Source organism: Aethalodelphis obliquidens, unplaced genomic scaffold (genome assembly GCF_003676395.1).
Source record: "Aethalodelphis obliquidens isolate GAN/ISIS:26980383/991018 unplaced genomic scaffold, ASM367639v1 scaffold27, whole genome shotgun sequence".
NCBI classification, from domain to species: domain Eukaryota; kingdom Metazoa; phylum Chordata; class Mammalia; order Artiodactyla; family Delphinidae; genus Aethalodelphis; species Aethalodelphis obliquidens.
This window is the reverse complement of record NW_020837971.1, coordinates 801,556-818,278: the sequence shown is the minus strand read 5'-3', so window position 1 is coordinate 818,278 and position 16,723 is coordinate 801,556.

Below are 16,723 nucleotides of genomic sequence, written 5' to 3'. Positions count from 1 at the left end.
TTCTTCTTGGATTGATCCCTTGATCATTACATAATGTCCTTCCTTGTCTCTTGTAACAGTCTTTATTTTAAAGTCTATTTTATCTGATATGAGTATTGCTACTCCTGCTTTTTTTTGATTTCCATTTGCATGGAATATCTTTTTCCATCCCCTCACTTCCAGTCTCTATGTGTCCCTAGGTCTGAAGTGTGTCCCTTGTAAACAGCATATATATGGGTCTTGTTTTTGTATCCATTCAGTGAGCCTGTGTCTTTTGGTTGAAGCATTTAATCCATTCACATTTAAGGTAATTATCGATATGTATGTTCCTATGACCGTTTTCTTAATTGTTTTAGGTTTGGTTTTGTAGGTCCTTTTCTTCTCTTGTGTTTCCCACTTAGAGAAGTTCCTTTAGCATTTGTTGTAGAGCTGGTTTGGTGGTGCTGAGTTCTCTTAGCTTTTGCTTGTCTTTAAAGCTTTCGATTTCTCCATGGAATCTGAATGAGATCCTTGCCAGGTAGACTAATCTTGTTTGTAGGTTCTTCCCTTTCATCACTTTAAGTATATCATGCCACTCCCTTCTGGCTTGTAGCGTTTCTGCTGAGAAATCAGCTATAAACCTTATGGGAGTTCCCTTGTATGTTGTCATTTTTCCCTTGCTGCTTTCAGTAAGTTTTCTTTGTCTTTAATTTTTGCCAACTTGATAACTCTTGTCTCGGTGTGTTTCTCCTTGGGTTTATCTTGTATGGGACTCTCTGTATTTCCTGGACTTGGGTGGCTATTTCCTTTCCCATGTTAGGGAAGTTTTTGACTATAATCTCTTCAAATATTTTCTCTGGTCCTTTCTCTCTCTCTTCTCCTTCTGGGACTGCTATAATGCAAATAATGGTGCATTTAATGTTGTCCCAGAGGTCTCTTAGGCTGTCTTCATTTCTTTTCATTCTTTTATCTTTATTTAGTTCCACTGCAGTGAATTCCACCATTCTGTTTTCCAGGTCCTTATCTGTTCTTCTGCCTCAGTTATTCTGCTATTGATTCCTTCTAGTCCATTTTTCATTTCAGTTACTGTACTGTTCATCTCTGTTTGTTTGTTCTTTAATTCTTCTAGATCTTTGTTAAACATTTCTTGCATCTTCTCGATCTTTGCCTCCATTCTTTTTCTGAGGTCCTGGATCATCTTCACTATCATTATTGAGTTCTTTTTCTGGAAGATTGCCTATCTCCATTTCATTTAGCTGTTTTTCTGGGGTTTTATCTTCTTCTTTCATCTGGTACATAGCCCTCTGCCCTTTCGTCTTGTCTGTCTTTCTGTGAATGTGTGCTTTGTTCCACAGGGTGCAGGATTGTAGTTCTTCTTGCTCCTGCTGTCTGCCCTCTGGTGGATGAGGCTGTCTAAGAGGGTTGTGGAACTTTACTGATGGGAGGAACTGGTGGTGGGTAGAGCTGGCTGTTGCTCTGGTGGACACAGCTCAGTAAAACTTTAATCTGCTTGTCTGCTGATGGTGATGGGTGGGGCTGGGTTCCCTCCCTGTTGGTTGTTTGGCCTGAGGTGACCCAAAACTTGAGCCTACCCGGGTTCTTTGGTGGGGCTAATGGTGGACTCTGGGAGGGCTCATGCCAAGGAGTACTTCCCAGAACTTCTGCTGCCAGTGTCTTTGTCCCTTGGTGAGCCACAGCTGCCCCCTGCCTCTGCAAGAGACCCTCCAACACTAGCAGGTAGGTCTGGTTAAGTCTCCTATGGGGTTACTGCTCCTTCCCCTGGGTCCTGATATGCGCACTACTTTGTGTGTGCCCTCCAAGAGTGGAGTCTCTGTTTCCCGCAGTCCTGCAGAAGTCCTGCATTTAGATCCAGCTAGGCTTCTTAGTCTGATTCTCTAGGATTTCCTCCTCCAGTTGCCAGACCCCCAGGTTGGGAAGCCTGATGTGTGGCTCAGAAGCTTCACTCCAGTGGGTGGACTTCTGTGACCTAAGTGTTCTCCAGTCTGTGAGTCACCCACTCAGCAGTTATGGGATTTGATTTTATTGTGATAGCACCCCTCCTACCATCTCATTGTGGCTTCGCCTTTGTCTTTGCATGTGGAGTATCTTTTTTGGTGAGTTCCAGTGTCTTCCTGTCTATGCTTGTTCAGCAGTTAGTTGTGATTCTGGTGTTCTCAAAAGAGGGGGTGAGAGCATGTCCTTCTACTCCACCATCTTCAGCGAATCCTCGAAACATAATTTTTTGAATTTTAGTTGTGAAAAAGAAATTAATTTCTAATGCAATGCAATGAATTTTAAGTAAACTTTTGACTACAAGTGTTGATACATATTGGAGTAGGCAAGAGAGGAAGAGTTTTATACATTTCTTCAGTCTTAAAAAGGTACTTGGCTCTAAAAGATTGAGTCACTTTTATATGGTTTACTTCCTTTGTTGTTATATTTTTAAATAATTGGGAATCTATATATTCTATCTGCATGTATTTAAAATTTTCTTTTTAGTTTTTTTGTTGAGCAGTGACAAGTCTTTAGACTTCCATATTATGTAAAAGAAAGAGTTTAACGTTATTTTATAAACACTTAAGATTGGAGCCCAATATATTTCTCCTCTATTGAATGTATTTTTCACTTTCAGATCCTGTTAATTAAGTACTATATTTTTTAATAGCCATATGAACTTTGAAGGAGTGATTTTGTAGTTAGCCCCCCACTTTGCCATCATATTTACTGAAATTATTCAGAACACTATGTGTTTAAATGCTTCAGTATCTAACTGCTAGTTCTTTTTATTTTTCTGTGTTTAAATATTTATTTTTATATATTGAGAATGTGTATTAAATATGTTTGAGCCATTTTCATATCTGAGAGAAACTTACTATAGTTTCAAACATAAAAAAATTCCAACTGCAGGTGAAATTCTTATTTTATAACATTTCACTTTAAAACTATAGTGATTATATGATTTCATGTTCTAGATCATCAACTTTATTTCTGATCTGATTTTTGTTCAGTGTTAAACAATTTTCACCCTCTAAAATTTACATTGTAGAATAGTATCAAAAAAATTTTATTATATTGCTTTAGTTTAAAATATATTTGCTAAGTTTTCACTAATTTTTCATGACATAAGGAAAACCCGTTAGTTTTCTGCATAGCTGAGTATCATTTTTTTTAAGTCTGGAGTTTTATTACATGTTTGGTTAATGCATTCTTTATGTCATATGTATTATTTTGATACTTTGTCAAAAGCTTTCACACATTGATTCCTTTTCTCTCTGTTCTCAATGTGTATATTTTATTTTTATGACCTACTTGTCCATTTACACTTCATTATAATACTACACTGAAATAATTTCTTAGATTTGTTCTCCACTTAATTGATTTCTACGCTGTCTATTCTATTTACTGCCTAAAATATAAAATTTTGCTCTGCTATCAATATTTTAGTTTTGTTAAAATTATTTTTTAAATCTCACCAATGTATAATAAAAGTTTTACATATCCCTTTACAATATGAATACCTTTTATTACCCTGAATTGCTTTACTGCACTGGCTAGAAACTGCAGCACAGTGTTGAGTTAAAGTGCTGAGAGGGGACATCCTTGTGTTGTTACTTATCTTAGAGGAAAAGTACTTAGAATTTCACTGATAATGTATGATATTTACTTTAGGTTTTTCAGAGATGCCTCTTATTATATTGTGCAAATTTCCTTCTATTGCTAGTTCTCTGAGCATTGCTGTGTGTGTGTGTGTGTATCATATTTTCTCTATCTATGATGGACATTTGGCTTGTTCCCATGTCTTGGCTATTGTAAATAATGCTGCAGTGAACATGCAGGTGCAATTATCTTTTTGAGAGAGTGATTTTCAGTTCTTCAGATAAATACCCAGAAGTGGAATTGATGAATAATATGATAGTTTTTAAATTTTTGAGGATCCTCCAGACTGTTTTCCACAGTCACTATACTAATTTACATTCCCGCCAAGAGCGTACAAGAGCTCCCTTTTCTCTACATCCCCAACAACAGATATTTCTTGTCTTTTTGATAATCACAATTCAAACAGGTATGAGGTGATATCTCATTGTGGTTTTGCTTTGTGTTTCCCCGATGAGTAGTGATCTTGAGCACCTTTCATTTATTGGTTAGCCATTTGGGTGTCTTCTCTGGAAAAATGTCTCTTCAGTTCCTCTGCCCGTTTTTTATTCAGATTGTTTGTTTTTTGCTATAAAATTGTATGAGTTCTTTATATAATTTGGATATTAACCCTTTATCAGTTGTACGATTTGAAAATATTTTCTCACATTCCATAGAATAACTTCATTTTGTTAACAGTTTCTTTTGCTGCTCAAGCTTTTTAGTTTGATGTAGTCCCAGTTGTTAGTTTTTGCCAGCTTGCTTTGCTTTTGGGGTTAAATCCAAAAAATCAATGCCTAGACCAATGTCAAGGAGATCACCTCCTATGTTTTCATCTAGGAGTTTTATAGTTTCAGGTCTCACATTCAAGTTTTTAATCTGTTTTGAGTTGATTTTTGTGTATGGTGTAATATAATCATCCAATTTCATTCTTTTGCATATGGCTGTCCATTTCTTCCAACACCATTTACTGAAGAGACTGTCCTTTCCTCATTGTATTTTCTTGCCTCCTTTCTTATAAATTAACTGACCATACATGTTTGGGTTTATTTCTGTGTTCTCTATTCTGTTCCATTGATCTATGTGTCTGTTTTTATGTCAATACTATACTGTTTTGATTGCTTTATATTATAGCTTTATAATATAGTTTGAAATCAGGAAGTGTGGTGCATCTAGTTTTATTCTTCCTTCTCAAGGTTGCTTTGGCTATTCTAGTCTCTTGTGTTTCAAAAACAAATTATAGGATTTTATTTCTATTTCTGTGAAAAAGACCATTGGAATTTTGTTAGGGATTACATTGAATCTTTAGATTGCTTTGAATAGTATGGAAATTTTAATATTAATTCTTCCAATCTATGACCATTGATTATTGTTATGTGTCTTTGATTTCTTCATTAGTTACTCATACTTTTCAGTCTACAAGTTTGTTACATCCTTGGTTACATTTATCCCTAAGTTTTTTTATTCTTCTTTTAAAAAATTTATTTTATTGAAGTATAGTTGATTTACAATGTGTCAATTTCTGTACAACAAAGTGATTCAGTAATACATATATATACATTCTTTTCATATTCTTTTCCATTATAATTTATCACAGGATACTGAATATAGTTCTTTGTGCTATACAGTAAGACCTTGTTTTTTACCCAGTCTATATATAATAGTTTGCATATGCTAATCCCAAACACCCAATCCATCCGTCCCTCACCTTCTTTCCCCCTTGGCAACCACAAGTCTGTTCTCTATGTCTCTGAGTCTGTCTCTGTCTCATAGATAAGTTCATTTGTGTCATATTTTAGATTCCACATATAAGTGATATCATATGGTATTCGTCTTTCTCTTTATTACTTACTTCACTTAGTATGATCATCTCTAAGTCCATTCATGTTGCTGCAAATGGCATTATTTCATTCTTCTTTATAGCTGAGTAATAGTCTATTGTATATTTGTACCACATCTTCTTTATCCATTCATCTGTTGATGAACATTTAGGTTGTTTCCATGTCTTGGCTTTTGTAAACACTGCTGCAATGAACATTGGGGTGCATGTATCTTTTTGAATTACAGTTTTATCCAGATATATGCCCAGAAGTAGGAGTGTAGGATCATACAGCAACTCTATTTTCAGTTTTTTGAGGAACCTCCATACTGTTCTCCATAGTGGCTATAGCAATGTACATCCCCACCAACAGTGTAGGAGGGTTCCCTTTTCTCCATACCCTCTCCAGCATTTGTTATTTGTAGACTTTTTAATAACAGCCATTCTGATCAGTGTGAGGTGGTACCTCATTGTAGCTTTGATTTGCCTTTCTCTAATAACTACAGTGTTGAGCATCTTTTCATGTGCCTGTTGGCCATCTGTATGTCTTCTTTGGAGAAATGTCTTCTGCCCCTTTTTAAATTGGGTTATTTGGGTTTTTTTGTTACTGAACTGTAGGAGCTGTTTGTATATTTTGGAAATTAAGTCTTTGTCGTGTCATTTACAAATAGTTTCTCCCAGTTCATAGGTTGGCTTTTCATTTTGTTTATGCTTTCCTTTGCTGTACAAAAGTTTGTAAGTTTGATTAGATCCCATTTGTTTATTTTTGCTTTTATTTCTATTGCCTTGGGAGACTAACCTAAGAAATTATTGGTATGATTTATGTCAGATACTGTTTTGCCTATACTCTCTTCTAAGAGTTCTGTGGTGTCATGTCTTATATTTAAGTCTTTAAGCCATTTTGAGTTTAGTTTTTTGTATGGCGTGAGGGTGTCATTGATTTACATGTAGCTGTCCAAGTTTCCCAGTACTGCTTATTGAAGAGACTGTCTTTTCTCCATTGTATATTCTTGACACCTTTGTCAAAGATTAATTGACCATAGTTGAGTGGGTTTATTTCTGGGCTCTCTATTCTGTTCCATTAATCCATACGTCTATTTTTGTGCCAATATTGCACTGTTCGATTACTGTAGCTTTGTAGTGTTATCTGAAGCCTGGGAAGGTTTTGCCCCCTGCTTGGTTATTTTTTCCCAGTTTTGCTTTGGCAATGCTAGGTCTTTTATTGTTCCATATAAATTTTAGGATTATTTGTTCTAGTTCTGTGAAAAATGTTATCGGTAATTTGATAGGGATCACATTAAATCTGTAGATTGCTTTGGGTAGTATAGCCATTTGAATAATATTCTTCCAATCTAAGAGCACGGGATATTTTCCATTTCTTTGAATCATTTTCAATTTTCTTTATTCATGTTTTATAATTCATAGCATAAAAGTCTTTCACCTCCTTGGTCAAGTTTATTCCTTAGTATTTTTTTATGTGTCTTTAAAAGAGATTTTTTTAAGTATTCCCTTTCTGACATTTCATTGTTAGTGTAAAGAAATGCACCCTATTTCTGTATTTTAATCTTGTATCCTGCTACCTTGCTGAATTTGTTTATCAGTTCTAGCAGTTTTTGTGTGGAGTCTTCAGGGTTTTCTATATATGACAGTGTCATGTCATCTGCATATAATGACAATTTTACCTCTTGCCTTCCAATTTGGGTACATTTTATTTTTTTCCTTGTCTGATTGCTGTGTCTAGGACTTGCAGTACCTAGAAGAGAAGTGGTGAGAGTGGGCATCCTTGTCTTCTTCCAGATTTTAGCAGGAAGGCTTTCAGCTTTTCACCATTGAGTATTAGATTGGTTGTTGGTTTGTCATAAATAGTTTTTATTATTTTGAGATATGTTCCCTCTATATACACTTTCATAAGGGTTTTTATCATGAATGGATGTTGAATTTTATCAAATGCTTTTTCTTCATCTCTTGAGATGATCATGTGGGTTTTATCCTTTCTTTTGTTGATGTGTATCACATTGACTGATTTGCCTATGTTGAACCACCCTTGTGATCCTGGGATGAATCCAACTTGGTCGTGGTGCATGACCTTTTTTTATGTTGTCAGATTCTGTTTGCTAATATTTTGTTGACAAATTTTGCATCTATATTCATAAAAGATATTGATATATAATTTTCTTTTTTGGTAATGTCTTTGTCTGGTTTTGGTATCAGGGTGATGGTAGCTTTATAGAATGTCTTTGGGAGTGATTTTTTCTCTTCAGTCCTTTGGAAGAGTTTGAGAAGGATCAGTGCAAGTTCTTCTTTGTATGTTTTTTAGAATTCACCTGTGAAGCCATCTGGTCCTGGACTTTTGTTTTTAGGGAGTTTTTTTTTTTAAATTACAGATTCTGTCTCACTTCTAGTGATCAGTTTGTTCAAATTATCTGTTTCCTCTTGAATCAGTTTTCGTGGGCAGTATGTTTCTAGAAATTTGTCCATTTCTTCTAGGTTGTCAAATTTGTTGGCATATAATTGTTCAAAGTATTCTCTCATGGTTTTTTGTATTTCTGCAGTGTCAGTTATTATTCCTCCTTTTTCATTTCTTATTTTGTTTATATGGGTCCCCTCTCTTTTCTTCTTGGTGAGCCTGGCCAGAGGTTTGTCAATTTTGTTTACCCTTTCAAAGAACCAGATCTTGGTTTTATTGTTTTTTTCCATCGATTTTTGAATGTCTATTTCCTCTCTGATTTTTATTATTTCCTTCCTTCTGCTGACCTTAGGTTTTGTTTGTTCTTCTTTTTCTGAGTCTTTTAGTTTGTAGCTTAGATTGTTTATTTGAGATTTTTCTTGTCTTCTGAGGAAGACCTGTATCACTATGAACTTCACTCTTATGACTGCTGTATCCGATAGATTTTGTATGGTTGTGTTTTTCTTTTTTTGTTATAATTATAAATGAGATTATTTTCTTAATTTCTCTTACTAATAGTTCATTATTAGTGTATAAAACTGGAACCTATTTTTGTGTATTCATTTTGTATTTCCTGCAACTTTACTGAATTTATTAGTTCTAACAGTTTTTTGATAGAGTCCTCAGGGTTTTCAATATGTAATATCATGTCATCTGCAAAAAGTGACACTTTTACTTCTTCTATTATCATTTGGAAGTATTTTATTTCTTTTTCTTGCCTAATTGCTCTGGCTAGGAATTGCAGCGCTATCTTGAATAAAAGTGACAAGAGTGGGGATACCTGTCTTGTTCCTGATCTTAGAGGAAAAGCTTTCAATTTTTCACCATTGAATATGATGTTATCTACAGGCTTGTCATAAATGTTCTCTGTTATGTTGAGGTATGTTCCCTGTTTACTCTTTTTATTACGAGTTTTTTTAATCATAAATGGATGCTGAATTGAGTCAAATGGTTTGTCTGCATATATTGAGGTGATTATATTATTTTTAGGCTTCAAATTGTTAATCTTGTATATCATGTCGATTGATCATGGAAAATAAAACATACTTGCATTCCTGGAATATATTCCTCTTAATCATGGTATATGATCCTTTTAAAGTATTATTAAATTTGGTTTGCTAATATTTTGTTAAGGATATTTACATCTATGATTATTGAGAATATTGGCCTGTAATTTGATATTTTTTAATTTAATTTTTATTTTATATTAGAGTATAGTTGATTTACAATGTTGTGTTAGTTTCAGATGTACAGCAAAGTGATTGTTATACATATACATATATCCATTCTTTTTCAGATTCTTTTACCATACAAGTTATTACAGAATATTGAGTAGAGTTTCCTGTGCTATACAGTAGGTCTTTGTTGATTATCTATTTTGTATATAGTAATGTGTATAAGTTAATCCTAAACTTCTAATTTATCCCTTCCCCCACATTTCCCCTTTGGTAACCGTAAGTTTGTTTTCAATGTTTGTGAGTCTCTTTCTGTTTTGTAAATAAGCTCAATTGTATTATTTTTTTAGATTCAACATATAAGTGATATCGTATGATATTTGTATTTCTCTCTCTGACTTACTTCACTTAGTATGATAATCTCTAGGTCCATCCATGTTGTTGCAAAAGGCATTATTTCATTCTTCTTTATAGCTGAGTAATATTCATTGTATGTGTGTGTATATATATATGTGTGTGTGTGTGTATGTATGTATGTGTGTATATGTACATATATATATATCACAACTTCTTTAACCATTCCTCTGTCGATAGACATTTAGGTTGCTTCCAGGTCTTGGCTATTGTAAATAGTGCTGCAGTGACTACTGGGGTACATGTATCCTTTCAAATCATGGTTTTCACTGGATATATGCCCAGGAGAGTGATGGCTGGATCATATGATAGTTCTATTTTTAGTTTTTAAGGAATCTTCATCCTGTTCTCCATAGTGGCTGTACCAATTTACATTCCCACCAACAGTGCAAGAAGGTTCGTTTTTCTCCACACTCTCTCCAGCATTTATTGTTTGTAGACTTTTTGATGATGGCCATTCTGGCCAGTGTGCAGTGATACCTCACTGTAGTTTTGATTTGCATTTCTCTAATAATTAGCAATGTTAAGCATCTTTTCATGCACCTCTTGGACATCTGTATGTATTCTTTGGAGAAGTTTGTATTTAGATCTTCCACCCATTTTTTGATTGTTTTTTTTTGTTTTTTGTTACAGACCTGCATGAGCTGTTTGTAAATTTTGGAGACTAATCCCTGTTGGTCGCATCATTTGCAAATCTTTTCTCCCATTCTGTGTATTGTTTTTTTTGTTTATGGTTTCCTTTACTGTGCAAAAGCTTTTAAGTTTAATTAGGTTCCATTTGTTTTCTTTTGTTTTTATTTTCATTACTCTAGGAGATGTATTCAAAAAGATCTTACTGCAACTATGTCAAAGAGTTTAATTAGGTCCCATTCTTTTATTTTTGTTTTCATTTACATTAGGAGGTGGGTCAAAAAAGATCTCGCTGTGATTTATGTCAAAGAGTGTTCTGCCTATGTTTTCCTCTAAGAGTTTCCTAGTGTCTAGTCTTACATTTAGGTCTTTAATCCATTTTGAGTTTATTTTTGTGTATGGTGTTAGGGAGTGTTCTAATTTCATTCTTTTACATGTAGCTGCCCAGTTTTCCCAGCACAACTTATTGAAGAGACTGTCTTTTCTCCATTGTATAGTCTTGCCTCCTTTGTCATAGATTAATTGACCATAGGTGTGTGGGTTTATTTCTGGGTTTCTATCCTGTTCCATTGATCTATATTTCTGTTTTTGTGCCAGTACCATACTGTTTTGATTACTGTAGCTTTGTAGTACAGTCTGAAATCAGGGAGCCTGATTCCTCCAGCTCTGTTTTTCTTTCTCAATATTGCTTTGACTCTCCAGGGTCTTTTGTGTCTCCATGCAAATTGTAAAATTGTTTGTTCTTGCTCTATGAAAAATGCCATTGGTAATTTGATAGGGATTGCATTGAATCTGTAGATTGCCTTGGGTAGTATATTTATTTTGACAATATTCATTCTTCTAGTCCAAGAACATGGTATATCTTTCCATCTGTCTGTGTCATCTTTGAAAACTGTAAGACATTGATGAAAGAAATCAGAGTACAGGTCTTTTACCTCCTTAGGTAGCTTTATCCCTAGGTATTTTATTCTTTTTGATGTGAAGGTAAGTCAAATTGTTTCTTTAATTTCTCTTTCTAATTCTTTCATTGTTAGTGTGTAGAAATGCAACAGATTTCTATGTATTAATTTTGTATCCTGCAGCTTTACCAAATTCATTCATGAGCTCTAGTTTTCTGGTAGCATCTTTAGGATTTTCTATGTATAGTATCATGTCATCTGTAAACAATTACTGTTTTATTTCTTCATTTCCAATTTGGATTCCTTTTATTTCTTTTTCTTCTCTGATTGCTGTGGCTAGGACTTCCAAAACTATGTTGAAAAAGAGTGGCAAGAGTGGATATCCTTGTCTTGTTACTGATCTTAGAGGAAATGCTTTCAGCTTCTCACCATTGAGTAAGATGATAGCTGTAGGTTTGTCATACATGGTCTTTATTATGTTGAGGTAGGTTCCCTCTATGCCCACTTTCTAGAGAGTTTTAATCATAAATTGGTGTTGAATTTTGTTGAAAGCTTTTTCTGCATTTAATGAGTTGATTCTATAATTTTTATTCTTCAATTTGTTGATGTGGTGTATCACACTGGTTGATTTGAAGATATTGAAAAATCCTTGCATCCCTCGGATAAATCCAACTTGATCATGGTGTACAATCCTTTTAATGTATTGTTGGATCCATTTTGCAAATCATATTAATATGATTTTTGTATATTAATATTTTATCCTGAAACTTTGCCACATTTATTGTAGAACTCTAGTAGTTTTAGGGAGCTGTCCCAAGGATATTCTACATATAATATTATGTCATTTGCATAAAGTAACAGTTTTACTTCTTCCTTTCCAAATTGTATTTCTTTTATTTCTTTTTCTTGTATGATTGCTGTGGCTAGGATTTCCAATAGCACCTTGAATAAAAGTGGTGATAGTGGCCAACCTTATCATGTTCCTGATTGTAAAGGAAATGCTTTCAGCTTTTCTCTATTGTGTATGATGTTAGCTATGGGATTATCACATATGGCCTTTATTATGTTCAGGGATTTTCCATCTATACCCACTTTCTGGGGAGTTTTTATCTAAAATAGATGTTGAATTTTATCAAAATCTTTTTCTATGTCAGTTGAGATGATCATAAAATTTTTATTTTTCAACATGTTAATGTGGTGTATCACATTGACTTGTGAATATTGAACAATCCTTGCATCCCTGGAGTAAATCCCACTTGATCATGGTGTATGAGTCTTTTAATGTATTGCTGGATTTGCTTTGCCAGTATTTTGTTGAGGATTTTTGCATCTATATTCTTTAGTGATATTAGTCTGGAATTTTCATTTTTGTGATTTCTTTATCTGGTTTTGGTATCAGGGTGATAATGGCCTCAGATAATGAATTGAGAAGCATTCCAGCCTCTGTAATTTTTTAGAATAGTTTGAGAAGGATATGTGTTAACTCTTCTCTAAATGTTTGGTAGAATTCACCTGTGATGAATCTGGTTCTGGACATTTGTTTTTTGGGAGTTTTTAAAAATTATTATTACTGTTTCAATTTCATTACTGGTAATTGGTTTGTTCTAGAAGATAGAAGAAATTTTCCATTTGTTTAGTTTTGGGAGAGTGTACATTTCTAGGAATTTGTCCATTTCTTCTAAATTGTCCACTTTATTTGTGTATAGTTGCTCATAGTAGCCTCTTATGATCCTTTGTATTTCTGTGGCATCAGTTGTTAATTCCCCTTTTTCATTGCTGATTTCTTGGATTTGGGTCCTCTTTTTTTTTCTGGATGAGTCTGGCTAAACATTTATCAATTTTGTTTATCTTTTCAAAGATCCACCTCTTTCATTGATCTTTCTTTTATTTTTTTTAGTATCTATTTCATTTACTTCTGCTCTGCTCTTTATGATTTCTTTCCTTCTACTAACTTTCAATTTCATTCTTTCTTTCTACAGTTCCTTTAGGTGTAAGTTTAAGTTGTTTGTTTGAAATTTTTCTTGTTTCCTGATTGAGCTTGTATTGGTATAAACTTCCCTCTTAGAACTGCTTTTGCTGCATCCCATAGATTTTTGATCTTTGTGGTTTTGTTTTCATTTTTCTCTAGATATTATTTTATTTCTTCTTTGATTTGTTCATTGATTGGTTGTTTAGTATCATATCGTTTAGCCAGCCATGTTTGTGTTTTTTGCAGTTTTTTTCTTGTAGTTGATTTCTAGAACCATAGTGTTGTGGATGCAGAAGATGCTTTATATGATTTCAGGTTTCTAAAACTTACTGAGATTTGTTCTGTGGCTTGCCACTGCAAGCTGTGAGACTGCAGTGGTCCTGAGATTGGTGTCCCCCAGCTGGTGTATGTGACCCAGGATCAGGTGTCCTGGGGCTGGTACCTGCCCACCAGTAAGTGAGGATGGTCCAGGGCTAGTGCTGGCCCTCTGATTTGGAACAGGGTCCTGGGCCTTCTGTGGGACAGGCCTGTGTCCTTTTGTGGCTGAGGCAGGGCAGCCTGCCTGCTGGTGGGTATAGCTGTGTCCCTGTCCAGCTAGTTGCTTGGCCTGAGGCTTCTCAATACTGATGCCAACAGGCTTGTTCATGGGACTGGTTCCTGGTGCTAATAAGCTAGAAGGATTCCTAATGATGCTTGATAGCACCAGTGTCCACAAGGTAGAATGAGCTTCCAAAAATGACTCCTTCCAGTGTCTGTGTCATCAGTGTGAGCTCCAGTTGCCTCCTGCCTCTCCAGTATACCCTCCAAAATCAGCAGGTGTGTCTGACCTAGGCTTCTTTCAAATTATTGCTTCTACCCTGGGACCTGGAGCATTTGATTTTGTGTGTGCACTTTAGGAATGGAGTCTCTATTTCCCAAAGCATTATGGGCCTTCCAAAAGTAAGCCCTGCTGGCCTTCAAAGCCAAACATTCTGGGGGTTCCTCTTTCTGATGCAGGACCCCTGGTCTGGGGAGCCCAACATGGGCCTCAGAACCATTGTTCTTTGAGGAGAACCTCTGCAGTTGTAATTATTCTCTCATTTGTGGGTTGCCCACCCAGGTGATAAGGATCTTGACTATACTGTGACTCTGCCACTCCTTATCTCATTGTGGTATATGTGTGTGTGTGTGTGTGTATGTGTGTGTGTGTTTGTATACACACACACACACACACACACACACATATATATTTGTAGAAGATATTTGCTGCTAGATTCCAGTCTTTCTTATCAATATGTGCTCTGTAAGTATTTGTAATTTTGGTGTGCCCATGATAGGAGGTGAGCTCAGGGTCTTACTACTCCACCATCTTGGCCAAGCTCTCAAAACCTATAACCTAAACTACAATTTAATTTTTTAATAGGTTTTATTAAATAGGTTTTAACTACAATTTAATTTCTTTAACAGACATAGGACTATTTGGTTTATCTATTTCTTCTTTGGTGAGTTTTGGTAGCTTGTGTCTTTCAAGGAATTTCTCCATTTCATCTAAGTTATTGAATTTATGGGTATAGGTGATTTTTTTGTGGGGGAGGCATAGCATTTTTTATTATCCTTTTAATCAGTAGTTTTAGCTCCATTTGATTCCTGATATTGGTTAGTTTTGTCTCCTCACTTTTCTTCCTGGTTAGCTGAGGTAGAATGTAGGCTTCACCTAATAAAAGAATGTGATTTATAAGAGATACAAAATTTTAATTTATATTTTTCTCTAAGAGAGCAGGAAGATAATTAAAGAAGCATGTAGGCCAAAATAACATAGTTAAGAAGGAAGAGCTAATTGATATACATCAAACTCTGTACTCTAAAAATGAAGAAATTATCTTATTTTCCAGGGTTAATGGAATAGTCACAAAAATTGACCATATATTATTTCACAAAGAAAATGTTCTAAAAGTACAAACCAGTAGTACTACTATATACAGCATTCTCTGGTTACACTGCACAAAAATTAAACCTTAATTAATGACAATTACCATAAACAACTATGGTAGTAAACCTTACTAATTCTAGTCTGATTGAATAGTAAGCACTTTATAGAAAAAACTGGGGAAAATCAACTATACTTCAAGAAAAGAAAAGAAAAATCTAGAATTTTCTGCCTTGCAAAAGAAGGCAAAATGAGACTAAATCAAGCTAACAAAGATATGTAGCTCCCCTTTGAACAATCACTAACTCAATCAAAATGATCCTGGTGTGTGGAACTAACCATGTGAAAATTGCTATGTGCTAGTAGTGAATAACATAGTTCAGTATTTTAATTTATACTTATACTTGTTCAATTTAAATAAGAAGTTATTTGCGCAGCATCCTTGGTTTGTGTCGTGAATATATAATGCCTCCTTTAAAGTTTTTATAGAATTTTCTATCAACATATTCTGTACACATATTTCTAAGAATGCTTCTGATGTGTTATATAATTTTTATGAGGCTCTGGAGGTCATCCTGGAAGAAGTAATTATACATTTTATATTCCACAGCTTACCTTAAAATGTTTCTATGTTCTTATTAATATTATAATGGAAGCATTTGCAATTATACAATTATTATTACCTTTTTAATGACTTATAGGTTGTGGAGATCCATGTACTAATTTGAGGTCAAACTATTCTTTTAAGGTATAATACATGCATTTAATCCTGTACATTGGAAAATGTGAAGTTTTAAATACTATACAATTCTTTTGTAATAACACCTGCAATCAAAAAGCCGTTTTCCACACATTAAGACTTTGTGTTGCATGGCATATGCTACTGAAGGAAAAGTAAATCTCTCAAGCTTGCCAGAATTGTATGTCTGAACAGAGTTGATGATGATTCATTAATTTCCTGTTTGATACACTCCTAGTTAATTTCCATTTTAATCAAATACATTTTTTATTGAGTTAGTGGATTATTTTGAAAGGTTACAAAGAGCATCAAGAATAGATCTGTAGTTCTACTAAGAAAATCTGTTTGAAGCAGGGTGATTGAATAATGTGTGGTTACAACAAATAATTCAGACACTTATTGTTGTTAATATGAGACTATTGAGATTGGATAAAAAGGTTTTCTTTTGCAAAATTTAAAAAAGGATTTATGTCAATTTCATACTACAAATTAATGATGACAATTGCCTCATTTAATTTTCCTCAGACTTCTTTGGAGGCTATTTTAATCCTACAGATTTTTTCAATTCAAATGCAAATATGTGGAGAGGGTCAAAATGCCTATTTGTTTCAAGAAAGGAAACTTGAACCCAGCCTTCCCCTATATCTCTCTACAATTATTCTCTGCAAAACACATTGACTCTCTAGCAACATAACATGCTTTTAATGCTGTTATCTCAATTCCTGCTTAATTCATCAAGGGTGGTTTCTGTCCTTAACACTTCATTGTAATCACAGTCATTAAGGTCAGTGGTTTGCTGTCTTTTACCTACTCTCTTTAATCTCATCAACACCATTAACCTAATAGGTTTCTGTTTTACTCCCTCCCTTCTGTCCTCTTCCTTTCCTTCCTTCTCTTGCTCCTTCCCTTCCTTTCTCCTCCTCCTTTTCATTGCATGAGATTCCCTCCTTTTCTTGTACATTCCTGATGCTGGACATGAAATAAATCTGCAGTGAAAAAGTTAAAAATAATAATTCCATCTTCAGGTAAACTGTGTGTACACTGTGGCAAAAATATTCTGGAGGTGTAAAAAATAAAACAAACTTTTCAGATGACCTGAATGCTATTTGTGTAATTCAGTTGAAACAGTATGCCT